Source organism: Crotalus tigris, unplaced genomic scaffold, assembly GCF_016545835.1.
Source record: "Crotalus tigris isolate CLP2741 ecotype Arizona unplaced genomic scaffold, ASM1654583v1 scf7180000018504.2861643, whole genome shotgun sequence".
NCBI classification, from domain to species: Eukaryota; Metazoa; Chordata; class Lepidosauria; order Squamata; family Viperidae; genus Crotalus; species Crotalus tigris.
Genome location: NW_024097043.1, coordinates 112,632 through 134,742, shown reverse-complemented (window position 1 = coordinate 134,742; position 22,111 = coordinate 112,632). Strand labels below are relative to the sequence as shown.

General features: G+C 43.0%; 1 protein-coding gene across 5 annotated transcripts in view; it reads right to left on the bottom strand.

Moving 5' to 3' along the window:
- Positions 1-22,111, bottom strand: part of DAGLA (diacylglycerol lipase alpha) — a 121,437-nt gene that overhangs the window by 53,902 nt on the left and 45,424 nt on the right. The window contains exons 1-2 of one of the 5 annotated variants that reach the window (XM_039353147.1): positions 10,363-10,750; positions 9,166-9,260 (exon numbers count right to left, since the gene is read on the bottom strand). The exons of the other annotated variants lie outside the window; for them this stretch is intronic. The gene's annotated coding sequence lies outside the window, so the exon portion shown is untranslated. Of the gene's footprint in view, positions 1-9,165; positions 9,261-10,362; positions 10,751-22,111 lie in introns of those variants that run through there. 5 annotated transcript variants of the gene reach the window in all.

Here is a 22,111-nt window from a genome sequence, read left to right as displayed (position 1 = left end):
TTGCTTTAGTGTTCTTTTTTTTAAAAAAATATTTTATTATTTTTTTATAATTACAAATCTTTAGTGCTTAGTAAACAACGTGTTACCTGGGTCCACATTTTTAACTTAATAATACATCTTAATTTAATAATACATGTCTACTTCGTTTTTCTAGCCATTGGTAAAATGTATCCCATGTCTGAAAATATTCTGTATCTTCTTTCCCTTTAATTTTCAGTGTAAGCCTTTCCATTTCTGCACAGTCCAAAATTTTATTAATTATCTCTTCTTCAGCTGGTATTTCTTCATTTTTCCAATGCTGTGCAAATGTAATTCTTGCTATTGTTAATACACGTAATATTAAACATACACATTCTTTATCATAGTTTTCTGAGGTTATACCTAAAAGAAATAGTTCCGCTTAAAATCTACATGTTTTCTTAACATTTTCTCTAACCACATATGTATTTTTGACCAGAATTTTTTTGCTTTGGGGCATGTCCACCAAAGGTGGTAGTACGTGCCTGGCGTTTGTGTTCTATAAACAAACAAACAAACAAACAAACAGGTAGGAGGATACCAAAGTTCCTCACTTCTAGCAATATATGTAAGGACATGAACTAAAACACTACTCATATCATATAAGTTAGACAAATCCCCCTGCAGTTGCATATTTTTTTTTTTAAAAAAGCAAAAGCTAAAATAAAATTATCAAATTTTAATCAATGTTTCTTGATAAGTAAGATGGAAAGAAGGGGCGTTGGTCTTACCTGAACGCCTTTTCTCAGTACGGAGATGGATAATCCATGAATGGGTTTTCTCTGTCTGCCTGCTCTTGAGACCAAGTAGCCAAAGCTTGACACGCCCCCACTTCCTGTGGAGTCCATTCTTAACGAGGGCGAATTGGCTGATGATTGACGAGGTATTGGCTCTCAGCTCCCTACTAGCGGCCTGCTGGCCTTGGGGTGGGTGTGGATTATCCATCTCCGTACTGAGAAAAGGCATTCAGGAAAGACCAACGCCCCTTCTCCAGTACAGGAGATGGATAATCCATGGATGGGACGTACCAAAGCCTCACTGTCCCAAGGGGTGGGAAAAAGATAAGGCCGGTAGATTGATCTCTGAGACAACTTGCTGGAGGACCCTCCTACCAAAGGAGGCATCCGCCGATGCAAAGCGGTCTATCTTGTAGTGTCGTATAAACGGGGAAGGCGAGGACCATGTCGCGGCCCTGCAAACTTCCTCGATTGACGCCTGGGTAGCCCATGCCGCCGAAGTTGCAGCGCTTCGGGTGGAATGGGCTGTGAGATGACTTGGGGGCGGCAGGGATGATACATTGTAAGCTTCTGCGATACAGCTTCGGATCCACCTTCCAATGGTGCCCGCGGAAACTTTCCGCCCCAAGGTGCCCGCTTGGAAGGACACAAATAGGGCCTCCGATTTGCGGAAGGGTTCTGTACGCTTTATATAACGCCGCAAGGCTCTGCGGACGTCCAATGTATGCCACTGCCGCTCCCGGTCATGTGTTGGATTTGGACAGAAGTTTGGGAGAATTACTTCCTGTGTCCTGTGAAAGAGTGAATTCACCTTCGGTATGAAGGCAGGATCTAACCTAAGGACCACCCTGTCCTTGTGGAAAATGCATAGGTCGTTTCTGACTGACAGTGCGGCCAGTTCCGAAATTCGTCTGGCCGATGTGATGGCAATCAGGAACGCCACCTTTAGCGACAGGTGTCGCAAGGAAACGGTCGCCAATGGTTCAAATGGTGACCGAGTGAGTGCGTGAAGGACTCGCGGTAGTTCCCAGGACGGGTACCTGTGAATTACTGGAGGTCTGGTGTTATAGGCGCCCTTGATAAAGGCGCGGATCCTGGGGTGGTGAGCTAAGGGAACCGAATCCGTGCAGGTGAGGAGGGTGGACAAGGCCGCCACTTGCCTGCGGATGGTCGCGGGGGCGAGGCCTCTGTCTAGTCCCTCCAAGAGGTAATCTACTATCTGAGGGATGTAGAGTTTGTGTAAGTCAAACTGCCGTTCCCTGCACCAAAGGCAAAAATTTTTCCAAGTGGAGTCATAAATGCGGTTTGTTGCCGGACGGCGTGAAGCTTGAATTATGGTAATGGCCCCGGGAGAGAATAGTTCCTGTGCCATTATCTGGCGCTCAAGTGCCAGGCGGTCAGTTGTAACCATTGGGGTTCCGGGTGACTGATGGTTCCCTGGTGTAGGGACACTTGATGAGGGGGAATGTTCCATGGGGGCGACTGAGACAGGTTCATCAGGTCGGCGAACCACGGTCTCTGTGGCCAATATGGTGCTACTAGGATCACTTCTGCCCGCTCCTGAATCAGCTTTCGGATGACCGCCGGTATGAGTGGTAGTGGGGGAAAGGCATAAAGCAGACCCTGAGGCCACTGAGTTCTCAGAGCGTCCGTCCCCTCTGCTCGCGGGTTGAAGTAACGAGAGTAAAATCTGGGGAGCTGGGCATTGTCTGATGATGCGAACAGATCGAGGATCGGGTACCCGAACTTGCGGGAGATGTCTAGGAACAAGTTCGGGTGTAGCCCCCACTCCGAAGGGTCCACTGTGGTGCGGCTTAGGAAGTCCGCTTGCTGGTTGTTGACCCCCGATATGTGTTCCGCTTTTAGTGACTTCAGATTGGGCTCTACCCAGCTGAATAGGAGTCGTGACTCTGTCATCAGGGTTTTTGATCTGGTCCCCCCCTGCCGATTGATGTGCGCCTTGGCTGCTACGTTGTCTGTTAGGACTAGAACGTGGTGGCCTCTGATTCTGTCTTTGAATTGTTGCAAGGCTAGGTGGATAGCCCTGAGTTCTAGCCAGTTGATGTTGTTTCTCAGATCCGTGGCGGACCAACGTCCCTGTACAAACCGGGAGTCCAGATGGGCTCCCCAACCATACAGACTGGCGTCTGTAGTGATGGTAACTCTGACTGGTTCCTTGAAGGGTGACCCCTTGGTCACGGCCCGAGAGCACCACCAGCGTAGCGCCCTGCGGATTTGTGCCGTGACCCTGACTAGGTGGTTGGATGCGCTGGTGTTCTGCCGTTGGTACGGGAGCAGAAACCACTGTAGTTCCCGTAGGTGGAGCCTGGCCCAGGGTACAATGGCTATGGCCGATACCATCTTGCCCAATAATTGGGAAAGTGTTAGTATCGGAACTGAACGTTGCCTGTGAACCCAGCGAGCCAGTTCCCTGATGCCGGCCACCCGGTCTTGGGAGAGATAGACCATACAGTTGGTTGTGTCTATCATGGCCCCCAGATGCAGCAGCCTGGACGAGGGAACTGTCTGGCTCTTCTGAAAGTTTACTGAGAATCCGTGTAATTGGAGGACGCGAATGACGGTCCTTACGTCCGCCTGAGCTGTCTGTAGGGATGTTGCTTGGATTAGTATGTCGTCTAGGTAACATTGGACGCGTATTGGGATTTTTCTCAGTTTGGCGGCTACCGCTGCTAGTATCTTGGTAAATACCCTGGGTGCCGAAGATAGACCGAAGGGGAGAGCTCTGTATTGGAAGTGTTTTCCCCCGTAACAGAAACGTAGGAACCGGCGGTGGTTTGGGTGGATGGGGATGTGAAGGTAGGCTTCCGTGAGGTCTATCGATGCCAGGAAGTCTCCTTCTCTGATGCTTCCCAGGATGGACTGAAGGGATTGCATCTTGAATTTTTTGTATGTGATGTAGCGGTTGAGGTTTTTTAGGTCCAGGATTGCCCTCCATCCTCCTGAAGTCTTTGGAACCACAAAGAGGATGGAGTAAAATCCTCTGCCTCTGTATTCCGCTGGGACCGGTTCTATTGCTTGAATGTCCAACAGGTGTTGGATGGCCTCCTGCATGAGTTTGCGTTTGGTGGGGTTCCTGGAGACCGAGCAGTTGATGAGTCGGTCTGGGGGTGTGACCAGGAACTCCAGGGACAGCCCGGACTGGATGGTTTGTAGTACCCAGTTGTCCGTGGAGGTCTGCTCCCACTGGTGGAAGAAGTGAGCTAGTCTTCCTCCAATGGGTAGGTCTATGTAGGAGTCATTTTGTCTTCCGGTACGGACGACCCGTTCCACGAAAGGGTCGTCTCGACTGGTTTTGTTGTCTGGGCTGGAACCCCGGTCTGTCGTAGGGGCGGCCGTACGGTTTGTTCTGCCTGGGAGTGAATGGCTTGGGTGCCTGACTGATAGGCGTGGTTGTCGGTTGACGAAAGGACTGCCTACGAAAGTAAGGTGTGGTACGTTTGTCTGACCTTTTGTTCAAGTGTGCCATGACCTTCCGCTTGTCTTTGTTCTCTACAAGATAGGGGTCCAAGGCCTCCCCAAACAGACCGTTGCTTGAGTAAGGGGCGGTCGCTAGCCGCCACTTAGCCTTGGTGTCAGCTTGCCAGTGTTTTAGCCATAGCATTCTCCTGGCAATTATGTTGGATGCTATGGATCTGGATGAAAAAATGGCCGATTGGAACGTTGCGTCTGCAGCGTATTCCGTGGCTGCTACCATCTTAGCCAGGTCCTGGTGTGTTCGTATGTCCTCCATAGGAACTATGGTTTGTAGTTGTTGCAACCAGATGAGGGTGGCCCGGACAAAAAAGGAGGCCGAGGTGGCTGCTTTGATGGCCCATGCCGCTGTCTGGTGGGTTTTGCGAAAGGCTTGTTCCCACTTTTTGTCATCTGCCTTAAGGGCCTCCACTAGGTCCCCAGCCATGGCTGTCTGGGAGACCAAGGGGGTCCAGGCTTCATCTACTTTAGGAATTTCTAAGGCCTCATTGAGGTCTGTGGCAGTGCTGTATAATTTTTTGTCCGTACCACTCACTGATGGGAAGGAAGCGGGAGAGTCCCATGGCTTCTTGATCCCTTTCAGGAAAATGGCGGGGCAAGGTATATGGTGTTGCGTTGTCACCTTTTCTACGAATACGGGTCTGGATGTGGTGGCCGGTGTCGCTTGCGGCTGAGAAAACTGATCCGTCCCCATGTCCGCAATGGCTGTGGCCTTGCGTAGTATCGTGAGGAAGCGGTTGGGATTAAATAATCCCCCTGAGGGGGGCTCAGGGGGAAGTTCCTCATCCTCTGACATAGAGATCCCAGGTTGATCCTCCTCTTGTGGTGAAGAATAACCACTCATGGAGGACTGGGCCGGGGAGACGGGTTCCTGAATGCCTGAGGACTCTGAGGGGAGTTCCGAGTGTGGCATGGCTGAGATGGAGGGCCCCTGGTCGTGGTGGGTGGAGCGCTGTGCTAGGGCTCGGTCCACCACTTTGGTTAATAGGGCCTCTAGCCGTCCATCTGCCCAGATGTCCCCTATGTCATTACCTTTGGGTGTGGTGACCGCAGGTGGAGAGTTGGACTCAGTGGTTGTGCCTGCCGCCGTGGTTGTTTGTTGGGCTGATGTAGATGGCGGATCCAGTGGTTGCGGTGTTCCTGGAATGGACCACGCGCTCTGGGTTGATGTGGATGGACCCAATGGTAATTCCATCTCGGTGGCCGCTATTTGAACCAATTCCAATTGGGCCTGCCTCTGCGCTCTGGAGAACTCCTTCTCCAGGGCCTGGTGCCTACGGCTGGCTTGCTTTTCCGCCAACTTGGAGGGCCTCTTGAGCGAGTGTTTTGTCTTCGCTTTGCACTTGCCTGCCGCCTTCTGGTCAGAAGGTGTGTTGCAGCCGTAATTGGGAGGTGGAGGGGTCGTGCTCATGGATTGAGGCAACGAGGGTCCCTCCATTCCGCTTGAGCAGTCCCAGAAAAACTGAGAAGACGCTCAGGCAGGCAAGTATTGGCGGGAGCGAAATTGGAACAAGTACCAGGACTGTTCCCCTGATCACCCGACCACAACAAAAATATTCTCTCTGGGCTAAGGTCACGGTAGCTGAGGGAGGTACCGAAGGCACGTTTGGAACCACTCTTTGGGTTCCGCCCGGAGGCCTTAGGTGACCAGGCAACGTGCACCAGTAGAAAAAGGAAAAGGGAGGCAAAAAATATCAGTGGCGACCTCAAAAGGGTCTGTAGGCCTGACTTAATACACAGCAGGTATCAAATGGCGGTCACCTAGAGCGGAATTTATTCTTATTAATACTATTACTATTATACTAATAATAGGAACAACAATAATAAAATAATAATAATAATAATAACAACAACAACAATAATGGTGATGATGATAATATTGTGTGTTCTGTCTTTAGGCCTGTTGGCCCTGCAGTCGCTTAATTTTTAGCTTTAAAAAAAAATTTTTTTTTTATTAATTATTATTATTATTATTTTTAAAATTTATGTATCTATTTTTATTATTATTATATTTTGTCCTATTATTATATGTGTGTATCGGGGGTGGAGCGCTGGTTGTGTGCTCCTATTCCGCCTCTATCAGTGATTCCAGATATGATGTAGAGCTTCCTTAAGCTCGGTTTGCCTTTCTCTGGCAAGAGATGGCAGCCACAGCTCGTTTCTCCCTGAAAAAGGGCTTTGCAGATCCCAGGAGGGTTCTCTAGCCTCCGTTTCTTGGTTGGCTTACTCCCTTCCTGTGCTTCGTTTCCCTCTGAAGATAAGCTCCGCAGCCTCCCAGAAGCTGCTTGTGCCCGGGGATTTAAATTTGGCGCGCTGTGACGTTTTAAGGGAATCCCAGCCAGGGATTGCCTTTGTTGTCTGAAAACGGCAACTAAAATGGCGCCCGCGGTTGCCCTGGGCTGCTAGGGAATCTCCGATGATCCGAATTCAAGTTTGAATCCGGACCTGGAGATTGTTATTTTTTCCCCCAATTTGAGGAAAAAATCCCTTGGAAGGTTGGGGAGAAAAGCTCAGCAAGTGGTCTCTGCTGATGCCTTTGTTCCCCCCCCTTTTTCACCTCCAGAGCCCTGGGGCTGACTGGGATCCGTGGGGAGTTTTCCCCCCCCACACCCCCTTTTTCAATTTTAATATAGGATCAGGGATGATCCCAAGGAAAACTTAGTGGTTGGGGAAAAGGTTCAGCAAGTAGTCTCTGCTGATGCCTTCTTCCCCCCCTTTTCACCCCCCAGAGCCCTGGGGCTGGCTGATATCTGTGGGGAAATTTCCCTCCCCACCAATCCCCTTTTTAATTTTAGGTTTGAGATCAGGACTGATCCCCAGAAAATTTTGTGGTTAAATTCCTATAGGTGGAAATTTTTTTGGGAAGGGGAAGCCAATTATCAAGGGATAATCAATCAATGGATTTCTTGTCTAACCTGATAAGCTGAGAGCCACGCCAAAACGAGTCTTCTCCGAGCAGAGACCAAGTTAAGAATGGACTCCACAGGAAGTGGGGGCGTGTCAAGCTTTGGCTACTTGGTCTCAAGAGCAGGCAGACAGAGAAAACCCATCCATGGATTATCCATCTCCTGTACTGGAGAACTTGAAATTTAAAAGATGCAAAACAAGAAGACAGAAGTTTAGGAAAACAGTGTGATAGTACAATTGACAGAATTGACATCACCAATTTTCTGATGCACTGAAAAGACATAAGCATGAAACATCATTTGCATGAATGCAAACTGGTATCTATTACCAATTCTTTAGAATAATTTCCAACTGTTTTAGTGAATTTAATTGAATTAATTTAGTGAATTTAACTGAATTTAACTAAATTAATCTATTTCTATATAAACTGTCTCAAATTCAATTCCTGGAAACTCCATTTTAATGAATTTAGCTAGCAAGTTGGAAAAGGCACTCCACAAAATGGCTGTCTATAGGAATTAACAAAATGAACCAACCTTTTGGGTAAAATAAGAATTTCAGTAGGAGGGAATATATGCAGCTCAGGATTGAATTACAAAGTTCTTAGGGCTTTTGGAGTTTGACTGTTGGCTTACAAATGTTTCATTACCCTGCTAGGTAATATCATCAATGCAAGCAAGTACGGGGTTTGCTGCTTATTTGTGTATAGTAACTTGACTTGCAAGTTTTGATGGTTCTGCCTAAATGTTTGGTATTGATCCTTGCTTATTCATGTTTTTGCTACTGGAGAAGAGCAAGTCCTCCTGAAAAATCTGCAAAATTTTCTTAGATGAATACTCTATTAAAACATTAGAAACTTGCACAGGATTGCCTATAATTTCATAATGAGCAAGGGAATAATGCATTTAAAAAAAAAAACCTCTAGAACTGTATATGTGTATGCATACAGTACATGCATTTCTGGAAATAAAGAGATGAAGAAAAATGTATGCCTTCTGGGAAGAATTCTGTTTTTTAATACTTAATTCCATTTAAAGCACAAATAGTATATGATTTATTTTAACAGGTGATCAAACAATGGGGAAAAATGCAATCTAACTAAATCTATAGTAAATAAGTATCAGAAATATAACAAAAACCAGTATTCTTGCTTTTCTGGGTTGCTTAACTTATTTTTAACCACTGAACCCAAATCATAACAAACAAACAAACAAAAAAGAAAACAGTTCTACTAACTCAATTCTCATGAGATAGATGGCTATATAAATTTGATTTATTCATTTATTCAATTAATTTTGATGGAATTTGATTTATTCATTTATCAATCAATTTATATCTGCCCATTCCACATACATTACAATGGATAGCTTACAATGGATAAAGAATTATTAAAATTATACGCTTACAGGTAGTCCTCAAACTATGACTACAATTGAGCCCAACATTTATGTTGCTAAGTGAGAAATTGGTTAAGTGAGTTTTGCCCCATTTTACGACTTTTCTTGCCACAGTTGTTAAATGAATCACTGCAGCTGTTAAATTAGTCACACGGTTAAGTGAATCTGGTTTCCCCATTGACTTTGCTTATCAGAAGTTCACAAAAGGGGACTGTGTGACCCTGGGACACTGCAACTGTCATAAATATAAGTCAGTTGCCAAGCATCCGAATGTAAATCACATGAACACAGGGATTCTGCAATGGTCATAAGTGTGAAAAATGGTCATAAGTCACTTTTTTCAGGGCAGTTGTAACTTTGAACGATCACTAAGTGAACTGTTGTAAGTCAAGGACTACCTGTACTATGTTAATGGAAATACATAGCATATGTAGATATTTTATATAATCTCTATTTCTCTCTGAAGAACATTTCTGTCAAGGTTAATATTATTACTCAACTTGTATCTTCAAATAATAAAGTAATATTGTATAGTTTAAAGCTAGCAAATTTATAGTAGCAAATAAGTACTTCATTAGATGCATTTGAGGTACATAAACAAGTCCCTGACTTACTTAATTTCTATCATCATGCTGCCTGCTGTGATTTCTGCCTGTTGCCAAACAGATCTAAAACAAGCTACTGATTTTGTTTCTCAGGTTAGTGGGACCTGCAAATAGATGACATAAACAAAGCTGATATAGCACACTGAAACCATAGTTGCCTTAAAAATGTTCAAATAGCCTTTATTTCACAGGGTTCATACTACATACTAAGCCATAAATAAACAATATTTTGGCTTAACCCTGCTTGTATAATGAATTTGTTCAAGATAATGAACAGAGACAAAGAGCAATGCAATCTCTTCACAAAGAGTTGACTAATTATAATTTTATCTAAACCAGAGGTTTTCATGCATTTTCAGGCTATGGAACCTGTTAAAAAATGCCCAGAACAGAGGCAAAAATCTATGACAAAAAAATTGATTGCATCCAAATGTTATTTGCATAGTTTGCTTCTAAGCCCATTTCACCATAAAAGAGATCACATATAACTAAATCAAATAATTTAACAAATCTTTTATTTGTTGAGTTAATTACCACAGAAGGATTAGGGAATGCCAGCACATTACTGACATTTGCGGTTCCAATGTTATATTATACTGAAGAATTTGCTATTTTTATACTGAGTGTCACATTATTTTAAGCATTATAGCTGAAAACTGAGTCTATTTGAGCTTTAGACAACAAGTGGTATTATATGCCTACTGCTATAATAATGCCCACTGGGTCCTCTTTCACAAATGGACATAACTAAGAAACTACAGAAAGTTCTGCCTATAGATTCTTTAGCATGTTATGCGTACTTTTCTGGCTGGCCCATATGGTATGCTAAACAAAGTATGGATGGAACCACATTCACTCATGGAACGAGCTAGATACAACCAGACCAGTTTGTGGAAGCATTGCTCTTACCAGATATCTGAACTGGTGAGTTATACAGTAGGCCACAGATCTAGATAACTGATGTAACCAGGATGGGCAATCACTTTTCTCTAATATTGCATGACAACTGAGGATGGTAAACAAAGTGACTAGGAAGGGCTAGATATGCATGAGCAGTTCTTTCTCACATGGTTATTTTGCTATTTTCTTCGAGGGGGGGATTAGAACTGATTTATAAGTTAATGATGCAACTTATTGTATAAACTTATACAGTTCACATTCCATCCAACTATGAAATTTGTTGGGTGACATGGCATCAGTTATTACCTTTCAGCAGAAGTTAGCTGACAGTTATCGCTGTGGCCATAAAACGAGTGGAATTTTTCCATTATATGTGCTATGTTTCGCCCCAAGAGGAAAAATGGAATATACATATTATAAATACAAAAATTAATTATAAACAATCCAAAAAAAAGGAGGATGGGAAAGGGAAGAATGTGGCAATTGTGGAAAACAAAAAATGTGGTAGAGTGTATTAGAGAGGGAAGGATGGAGACAGAATGATTGAATGAATTATTACTCCAGGTACTATACAGCCATAAATACATTCCTAAAAAAATGATAAAGAGATACTGATTTTTTTTCAGTACACAGAACATCAGTCAGTCAGTCATTCAGCCAGTCAGTCCGTCCGTCCATCCATCCATCCATCTATCCTTTATATGAATGAGTCTAAGACATAAAAAAAACAGAGGGATTATGATTACATTTAGTTTGGCAAGGAATATTTGCCATTGTTACTTGTATCTAGAAAAATCTAGTCTCAGATGGAACATATTCTATGGTCAATAGTAGGGTACCCTTTGAGTGATAGCTATTTTAGGATGGAAGCAGAAAATACTATGGCAGTCATATCATGTGGGCTTTCCTTAGAGATTATTTAATCAGCAGGAGATACAATGTTGTGTGACAAAGAGCTTTGGTCTAATTTAACACAGAACTTTTTAATGGGTACCATCCCACACCTAGAATTGTAGTTTCAAGCTGTATATACTTCATTAAAAGGAGTAATTTAAGAAATATATCCATAGCTATGAGAAGCTGTTTTTCTCAGGAATCTTTCCAGTATGGACATTTTATGGTACACACTTCAAATACAGTATATGATTATAAACATACAGTATTTATATCTTAGCATCAGGAAGCCACTGGATCTAATTTCTGCCCAAAGAACTATCTATTCTCTGCTTACTGTGTTACTTTATAAGCAAGAAAACAAGAAATACTGAATTCCCCAATCTATGTTACATTGATTACAGCTACTCATATCACTCTATATCAGCGGTTCTCAACCTGTGGGTCCCAACCCTTTTGGGGGTCGAACGACGCTTTCACAGGGGTTGCCTAAGACCATTGGAAAACACAGATTTCCGATGGTCTTAGGAACCGAGACACTAGTGAGAATTTCTGTTCAAGGTTAGCTCTGCCAGTCAGTTCGGGCAGATAGGAAAGCAGCCGCCTCAGCAGCATGGCAGGGCTGCGCTACCCATCGCAGAGCAGCTACTGCTGCGTCGCCGCGGCTATGAACCTCCTGCTCGGCGTCTTTCAGGTCCTCTTGCCTGGCTTCCGTCTGGGAGAAGCGCAGGGCCAAGGTAAAAAAAAAAAAAAGCCTGGCGAAAAACTCCCAAGGGGTAGCATCGATCTGTAGCGGGAGGTGAAGGGGACGGGTGAGTGGGTGGGGGTCGACCAGAAGGGAACCGGGTCTGATAAGGGCGAAAGTTGAGTGAGGTTTTCCCCCTCGCCACTCTCTCCACCTCCCTTTGTGCAGCGGCGTCTCTGGCTGCTGCCTTCCCAGTCGCCGAGAAAGGGAAAAAAGGAGCCATGAGTGAGTTCCCCTTTCTGCCTCGTTGCTGAAAGCTTTTTTTTTTAAAACAACCGCTCATTCAGAACTCCTCGGGGCTTGCTTGCACGAGCTTGTGGCGGATCAGTAAATAAAGGGGTGGGGGAGCCAAACCGTCCAAGGTGTTTGCACCCTGAACGTGTGAACGCTGCTTTCATGACTTGCCACCACCACCCCCTCTCTTCCCACCCTGCTCGGGCAATGCGCTGCTGCTGCTGGCTGATCTGAGCTGCGGCGCTGAGCCGGTCCCCACGCCTCCTGGTTGCCTGGCCATGCTCCGCCCCCGGCCACCCTCTGCGCCGGAGCCTCCCCTGTGCCGCCCGGCCCGCCTCCCTCGCCGCCGGAGGCATCTCTGTGTGTCTCCAGACCTTACTGGACTACCATCCCCAGCAGCCCTAAAAGCACTCTGGAAGAGTGGGGAATGCTGGGAGTTGCAGTTCATCACCATCTGGAAAAACATGACTCTCCAAAGATTGATCATTCCTTCCTTCCTTCCTTCCCCCCCTCAATCTCCTTCCTTCTCCATCTCCTTCCTTTCCCCTTCAATCTTCCTTCCTTCCTTCCATCTCCATCCCTTCCACTTCAATCTTTCTTCTTCCTTCCTTCCTTCCTTCCTTCCTTTCCCCTTCAATCTCCTTCCTTCTCCATCTCCTTCCTTTCCCCTTCAATCTTCCTTCCTTCCTTCCCCTTCCATCCCTCCCAACATTTTTGAGCGAAGAGTAAGCTTCTCCAGCGAGCATTGCTATATTGTTTTTGTGATTAATCACTATGCTTTAATTATGTTCAATTCGTAACAATGAAAATACACCCTGCGTATCAGATATTTACATTACTATTCATAACAGTAGCAAAATTACGGTTATGAAGTAGCAACGAAAATAATTTTATGGTTGGGGGTCACCACAACATGAGTAACTGTATTAAAGGGTCGCGGCATTAGGAAGGTTGAGAACCACTGCTCTATATTCAGAAGAACACCAGATGGCATGCTCTTACCATAAGCAATTCAAGCGGAAATTTGCAATTAAGATATGTATAAAACATTCATCAGTCTTAAGGCTGCTATTTTAAAGCCCATGAATAGGATTCTTTCTGCCTCACAATATGCATTTTCACAATCTGGAGATTGTTCTGCCTTGAAGGATATGATTTCATCTTTCAAAAATGATTTTTTGCTTATTGGGGAGGGGCAATTTAGCCCAGCCTTACTCAGAAAAAAAACCCCTTCTCTTTCTGAACTTTGGACATAATTTCTAAAGGCATATAGTGAAGGGAAGCTTTAAATCATTCACTTGCTCTGCCTGCCACCACCATTGTTGTATATTCAGAAGGGACTACAAGTATCTGAAACTGCATTACAAACTACCAACAGGAAACATGCAGACTGACTTATAGATTTCTGCTGAAGCTTCTCCAAGTGAAAGTTTTCTAAACTTTGCAGAAAGATAGCAGAAAATGAGTGATTAAACCCTACTTCTCTCATATGCTAACGATTGTAACTTCCTGAGCCTTAATGAAAGTGACAAAGTGCTAGCAGCAGCAGAAGCATGGCTGACTCAGGAATTCTGGGAGTTCAAGTCCACGAGTCATAAAAAGCCAAGGTTGCCTACCCCTGGCCTAGGTTCAAAGGATTTCTATGGTTTTATATCTATTTTTAGTTTTAAATAGAATGGACTGTTGAAGGAAAAGTCTTCATCATGGTTCAGTCCAAGCCGGGGATAAACAACATGGCGACTGCTTTAGGAAGAAGGTTGCAGTTTACTGAAGAGGAGAGCCAGACAGAAAGATGGCTCTGGAAGAAAAGAGAAAAAACAGGGCTGAGCACATGCTGGGAGTGGGTTTTTATACCCTCTGGAGCCTTTTGTTTGGAGTTCCTTCCTGTGGCATGAACTTTGACATGAGTCTGAGTGTGCCCTTTGGTGTCTCTGTGTTAATCCTATTATGTCCTGTCTTAGAGTTTGGGTGGCGTATGTAGATTTTAGGTGTCTTTGTCTTCTTGATCTTCTAGCTGGGGCCTCCATCTGCATTTCTACAGAGCTGGTTTATGCTTGGGGAAGGGAGACCTGGGGCTATTAAGAAAAACTGAGCATGCTTTTCTGCCTCTTTAAGATCCTTTTAGGAAATATATTTTCCTGCTCTTTTATTATTTCCTTCTCTGGGGGGCTGACTTCCCACAGGATGTTCCAACATTCCATTCTCCAATCAAAGTAGTACAGCAGAGCTTTTCAACCTTTTCACCCATTGTACCACTTTTAGGATATGGCAACATCCAAGTACCACCAGTCGCCTAGCAAAGTGTCAAAAACTTGATGACAAAAAAAGGAAAAAAGTGATAAAATACAGGTAGTCCTCGACTTACAACAGTTCGCTTAGTGACTGTTCGAAGTTACAATGGCACTGAAAAAAGTGCCCCCCAACCCACAGCCGAGCAAGACAGTGCCTGCCTGCCCGGCGGCGTTCTTCCTCCTCTCCAAGTTTTTCATTGTTGTGAGCATTTCTGTTGAGGATTGGCAGAAGGGGTGGGGTGGGGGGAGTGTTTGTTTTTTATTCCCCCATCTGCTGGGTGGTTGCAGCAGGTTTTGGTCACTTCACATGACCCTGGGCACTGTAACCGTCATAAATATGAATCAGTTGCCAAGCATCTGAATGTAAATCACAAGACCCTGGAGATGCTGCAACATTCCAGCTGATCAGTGCTTCTTCTGGGCTCAGCAGAAGCGCCAGGATCAGTGCTGCTTTCCAGCTGATTGGTGCTTCTTCAGGGCTCAGCAAAAGCACCAGGATCAGCACCAAGCTCCAGCTGGAGCCTGGCGCTGATCCTGGCTCTTCCACTGAGCCCTGACAGCCCTGCAGTTCCAGCCATCTCTCGGTCAGGCTTGTGCGGTGCTGCCACCGATTCAGCTCATTCCCCTCCCCCACTACCACTTTTCTAGGATGGTCGCGTACCACCTGCCAGTGCCAATGTACCACAGGTGATACCCGTACCACTGGTTGAAAAGCCCTGTAGTACAGAACTTCTTTGCTAGAAAAAAAGCTTTCTATATATATTTTTCCAACAATCTAACAGCTGTATGCATATATCTAGGTAGGTAGGTAGGTAGGAAGGAAAATAAAGAAAATATAGAACCTTTGGTTTTTATTTCTGTAGATTCCTGTTTCTACAAATTAGGTAAGGCAGAGTTTTTCAAACTGCATTTTATAAAATTCTTGACAGGATTCCACGAGAAGCTAAGGGAGGGGTGAAATAACTTGAATTCAGTCATGTTATCCACAGCAGTTTTTCTAAAGTGCAGGTGAAAGAATGAAACATGTCTCCTGTGAAAAAATGCCATAGCTATCATTCTGCAGATCAGGGATTCCAGAAAAACCAGTTCTTATGTGTTTGAAAAAAGCCTGAACATCCTGAATATAATGCATATATGAAAATTAAAATCCAAGGCAGAGGTTTGTTTTCTGTTATGAGTTAAGAACACTGAATGTTAAAAGAAATCTCAAGCAAAGACTGAAATATCTTGCTTTCTGGATTATAATTCCAAAGCTGACGTAATTTCAGAAAGTGCTTAGTATGGAATGCTAAAGGTTTCCTCTCCTAAGGAGGTCTCTCTAGCACAGCAGACCCCAACCTTTCTGGCACCACGGACTGATTTCATGGAAGACAAGTTTTCCATGGACCAAGGTGTGGGGGGAGAATGGTTTCATTTTCACTTGCTTGCCTGCTGTTCACCTCCAGCTGTGTGTGGCTCCATTCCTCACAGGCTATGGACCAGTATCGGTCAATGGCCTGGGGATTGGGGACCCCTGCTTTAGTGGGAAAAAGAAGAATGGAATTTTTGTGGCAGTTTCCTCCCTGTGGAATGTCACCCTTGTGGAGATAAGATTGTTCCTCACTTATCACTCTTTCGCAAGGACCTAAAGACCTGGTTTTGCCAACTGTCTGGGGAACCCAGAGTGGGATGGCACTCATCAAGTAGCTTATCTGAGTGACTGTTGTCACCAGGGAGTGGAGGATTTATTGGTTTTTATTGTTTTTATATTGGGTTTTTATGTTTGTAACTGGCCCAGAGTCACTGAGAATGAGTTAGGCAGCCATATAATTTTTCTTAAATATATATACAGTATATTCCATGCACACATGCACACACACTGAAACATACCCCTTTATATATACCACTTGGAATATTGTGTACAGGTGTCACCATCCTACTTTTAAAATATCTCTCCCAAATTGATGGCCTTGAGAAATTCCTTTATGAGAAAAGATTTTACTGATTTAAGGGATGCAGCATAATAAACATGTGCAAAATATTGCGCGTAGAAAGCATACAGTACATGTTCTCTTTCCACCAGGTTTCTTTCCAAGTCCCCAAATGTTTGTTTCTTGAAATACTAGCTACTAGCAGAAGACAGTTCACATTTCTAATGCATAAGATCATGCAAACATGTGTACCTATGGAACTAGTTTCTTCATTCATTTTTAATATTTTCCCACTATCAGTTGCAAACCAGAAGGCATATCCCATCTAATCAAACACAAATCCATGAAAGTACTAGAAAAATGAAGGAAGATTAGGATTGTAGGACTGTGTCTTCCTACAATCACAGAGGCTTTTTTTTAGGATTCTGTCTGACCTATGAGGAATATCTAGCCAAAATTAAATAGGTAAATACCCACCAAAATTGTTGATAATAAAACAGAAAATCAAGCAAAAATACAATATTGGCTGAGCAAAATGTAACACTAGAATGCTTCAGAGTTCCTAAAACATGATTTCAGAGGTTTTATATAATACTTAGTATAGCCTTATTATATAGCCAATGTTTTCTGGCAGGTCTCATTAAATTAGGTTATTCTAATATCAATTAGAATTTTCTTTTCCTCTGAATAGCTTTTCTTAATTTCCCAAATGTAAAGAAGGCCTAAATGAAATGGGTTTTATTCACTTGTCCCTTTTAAGAGAGAGAGGGAGGAAGGAAGAGAGATCTCCTTGATAGTATAATTCCATACAGAACTGGGTAACAAGAATGTAGAGAATAAGGGTGATGACTTTGATGGAGATATGCAAAAGCTGTTATATAAGAGGCTGAATTTTTTTGAAAGTATAGAACCTCTAGATCAGGGGTGTCAAACTGCTGGCCTGCAGGCCGGATGCGTTACGCCAAAACCACACTCACCCCATTGCCGGCAATGGGGAAAAAGTCATGATACATCGCGACACATCATGTGACGTCGCAAGTTTGATACCCGTGCTCCAGATAACATTAAGGAACAGCTAATTTCAATTAAAGTAACTTTAGTTTTCCTGTGGAATTGATTTTTACCTACTTATCTACCTAACTAGAGGGGCTGACAATGAAGCACAAGTCTTATGTTTCCTGTTTTTATATTTTTCCTTAGGGTAATAGAGCACATTTGTTCAAAGTATGAAAATTCTTGAGTATTAACCAATCAATTCAGTGTACTGCTCTCTCAAGGAATCATGTTACATGGCCTATGACTGTTTTATTGTGGCCAAACAGACAAGTGCCCAATAAACTTTTTTGGGACAACTTAGTAGACAGAAGATACTTGATAGAGTGGCGAATATGGTCTCCACAGTGATGGAGGAAGCCCTCCTGGCAAAAGTAGTCAGCAGAGCATTTCTAAAATCCTTGGTGCTATCCATGAGGACCTATTGAACCGGTAATTAAATTACCTAATATTTTCTGCTTTCTAGCAGAAAATTGGTGCTTCAGATTGTGCCATTTCCTGATACAGAATTAAACTGGGATATGGTTGGGCATTAACTTGTATATCACCTTTTCCCTTATAAGCCAGACATTAAAGCACCTCATAGTATTAGGCTTAGCAGAACAACCCTGGATCTTCTACATTATAGGCATAGGCAATCCTGCTTCTCCTTGCAAGAGAAATGAGCATGAGTGGCTCCCAGCTACGTGAATACTACTTACTGTATCTGTTGTATGTACGAAATGAACTGAATAAGATGATTAGAAAGAGAAGAGTGGCATCATCTTCTATTACCCTTGCTTGATCTATGTTCCTCAGACCACAATCTAGAACAAGGAAAGTTTGGTCTAGTGATCAGGGTAGAAACCAGGAGATCATGAATTTTAGTTCCATCTTAGGCGTGAAAGTTGGCTTGGTGACTTTGGGTCAGCCATTCTCTCTCAATTCAACTCACCTCACTTTGGGGAGAGAGGAGGATTCTTCACTAAGAAGTGAAGAAAATAGGAGGTGGAAGAAGTATTAGATATGTTTACCACCTTGGGTTATTTATAAAGATAAATATAAATTTAGATTTAAAAAAATCTTTAAAAAGAGGCAAATCTGGATTAACTTAAATATCTGCTCATCATAGTGTCCAGCCCCTGGGCTCAACATGAACCGATGGGGGGAAGGGATGTAGCAGCCAGCTGTGCACCGACCCCATTTGCCGCCTGATGTCCGAGGACCAGCTGGGCATCAGCGAGGCCACCATACACCGCAGCCACCTCTCCCTTGTAACCGGGCGCCGGGGGAGTCCCGAAAGCCAGCTGGGCATCAGAGGCGAGCCAGCGAGACGCCAGAGGGGCTGCCTCGCACCGCGGCCGCCTCTCCCTTGTCACCGGGCACCGGGGGGAATTCCCGAAAGCCAGCTGGGCGGCGGAGGCGATAACCTGGGCGTCGGGGGAGACCACCTCTCACCGCGGCCGCCTCTCCTGTGTTGCTGGCAGCCGGGGGAGGACACCGGTTGCCACGTGGAGCTACTTCCCAGAGGAGCCGTCTGCTGTGGAGCCATGCCAGCGGCAGGGGGAGAAGCAGGACAATGACTGGTTGCCGGATAGGACAGCTGGTTCTGCGGAGGCCATGTGGCTGCACTGATGCATCCGGAGGGGGGGAGTTGGAAATTGAACTATGACTTTTACCTGCACGGATCGGATGCTGGCTTGCTGATTGGGGTGGGGTTGGAGGGCAGGGCACATCTATGTAAGGCACTAGAAGCAAACCACTCCCAGTGCTGACTTTCATTTTGCATGCATTAAATTATTGCCGATCACTTTGTTCCTGTGTTTCTGGAGTTTGTTGGCAGCAAACAGAGGACATTTGACACATAGTTTATGGTCCTGGCAGTTGAATAAAAGTCCTCTTGCCTGCTTTTAATAGCTCCCAATCTTCAGACAACATGTCCACTGGCTTTCAGCTTTTGTGCCATACATACTCCTCTTCCCATTCTGTCTTACAATTTGCTTTTGTAGGTAAGGTAAGGCACTAGAGTGTGGCTCAAATAGCAGGGCAGCTGGGACATGGGCTTGATTGCCTGTCAGTATAGTTCTGAGGAAATGGATGAATGTCTAAGAGTGGGGGGAAGCTTGTTTGTATAACTACAGCTATTTTTGAAAAGACAGTAACTCAAACTTCATTCCCTCACATGCAGAGTGAGCAAATTTCATGGTTTGTTGCAACTTGCATCATAGATCCTCAAAACTAGGATTCAACGATTGCAAAATTCTTCATCTTAGAGCATAAATACGTCGGAAAGAGTCTGCCCACTAGGCCATCTCCTTTATCAAAATAATGAATCAAGAACCCCAACTCAGTTGGAGATTAGGTACTGGTAATGGAATTTGTTCTATTTTGTTGAATTAATTTGCACTGTTACCTATTGATATGTAGAAAGATGTAGTTTATTGATAAGATCAGATGGTTGAGCCATTATAAAGTAGATATAAAAAACTTACACAATCATGTTAAAATACATGGTTTTTGATACATAAAAAAATCAGATTAAGATAAAACATTTCAAATTTTTCTCTACCTTTAATATAATGTATAAGCTGTACAATTCAATTCAAAGAGAAACTGAAATCTTTTAGGGATCAAAATAATAAAAAATGAGAATAATATGGCTGCATATGTGTAACTCTCTTATAAGTAGGGACGTGGCAATGTTCAGAATTAACCGATCACATTCAAACTGATGTTAAATAGTAATCAGTACATCAATTAAAGTGATCAAGCCTATATAAAATTCAGCTGTTCTAGTAGGATTTTTCTGATATTTATTCAGTTGCCTCTCATAGTCTGCAAAGAGCTTACGAAGTATCAAAGAGGTTTCATTGTTAGAAGGTGTCAGTCAGGAAAAAAAACATTTCTAAAGCATTGAATATACCACAGAACACAGAAAAGACAGTCATCAACAAGTGGAGAAAATATGGCACAACAGTGACATTACCAAGAACCAGAAGTCCCTCCAAAATTAATGAAAAAACAAGAGAAAACTAGGCTGGGAGGCTGCTAAGAGTCCTGCAGCAACATTAAAGGAGCATATTGGAAAATGTGTTGGGGTTTGATGAGATCAAAGCTGAACTTTTTGGCCATAATTCCAAAAACAAAAACAACACAGTGCATCATCAAAAGTACATCATACCCACAATGAAACATGGTGGTGGCAGTATTATACTTTTGGGGGCTGCTCTTCTTTATCCAGAACTGTGGGAAAAGGTGGAAGGAGTTATGAAGAATTCCAAATATCCATCAATTTTGCACAAAACCTTCAGCTCTCTGCTAAAATGCTGAAGATGGGTTTTATCTTTCAACATGACAATGTCCCAAAACATACCTCCAAATCAACAAAAGAATGGTTTCACCAGAAGATCAAAGTTTTTGGATGATTGCGCCAGACCTAATCCAATTGAAAATCTCTGGGGTGACCTGAAGAGAGATGTGTATAGGAGATTGGCTTTGCAATCTAACAATTTTAGAGTGCTTTTGTAAGGAAGAGTGGGCAGATTCCTAAGGCAATGTGTGCCATGTTGATAGGTTCCTATCTTAAAAGACTGAATGCTGTCATAAAAGTAACGAAGTTCAACACTTTGATTCAATGAAGTTTTAATTTAAGGGTGTGTATCTTTATGCAACTACATTATTGTAAGTTTTTATTGTTCTTTTTCCCCCTAAAAGATTTCAGTTTGTTTTTCAATTGCACGGCTTATATATTATATTAAAGGCGGAAAAATTCTGAAGTGATTTATATAAAACATATTAACATTGCTATTATTCCAATTGCTCTAATTATTTATTTACTTCAAAGTGTCAGTTATGACTATTAAAGCCAGCTAGAAAGGCTTTTCTCCAATTGAACCCTCTCTACCAATACTGTATACAAATACTACACTCACAAAAATGTTACACTTTGGGTGTGAGTTCCCATTGTGTAGAATTATTAATTGCTCAGAAATTTTAATTCCAGTGTTCTGTTTTTCAGGTATAATAAGATCATATGGCTTTTGCAGACTTTGTTTAGTTGCTTTTCTCTTTTTCATCTTTCGGACTAATGATTATCTTAAATGTAGATATGATAATTTCTAAACAGGGATTTAAATGTGAACTGTATTCTAATTCTTTTTTTTATTATTTTGAGCATACCTTATGTAAGTAAGTAAAACAAGCTGGGTTTCTACTAAAAGCATCTATTTTCTGTCCTTTTTATCTTCTAGTGATTCATATTAAAATAGAAACCAAAAGACAGCACAGCAGGGAAGCTTTTCTTCTCCAGTTTAACATAAACAGCAACTTCAACTAACTTTTCCTGCTCGGTTCCACAAATATTATAAATAGCATGTACTTGATGTTGGAATACAGCAGCTCATCATTTTCTGAGAACCCTTTAGAGAAGGCATACAAAGTTACCTTATAACAGGTCGGACTATTTATAGCATAACATTTCTACTTTGGTAAAAGCTTTCTACGGTCTAAGGGAAGAAGTCTGGAACTTCTGCATGTAAATGCATGCTTTTCTGTTGAGCATCAATTATCCCAAATGAGGAGTTAAAGTGAGATCTGAATCCACACCTTCCCTTATATTACCTTGCAAATAAGCACATGCCATTGCCTATATTAAGATTGTTTCCGTTCACCATTCTACAAACCAGAAAGTTTCTGTCTGGAGTTTAGCATATTGTATTACTTTTCATGTACTGCTCTACTAATTTATCGCCTTAGTTTGTCTTCTAATTTCAGTCTTCTGTTCTTTTAGCTTCTGTTATTACTTTCAATACATATCCACCCAGAAGAATTAAACTATGTCAGCAATCACTAAATAGACCAAAAACATTCTGTCTTCATATCGTATATGAATTAAAGTTGGAGATAAGAGAGCAAATTCAGACTATGAAAACAGTTCGCGTTGACTGCAC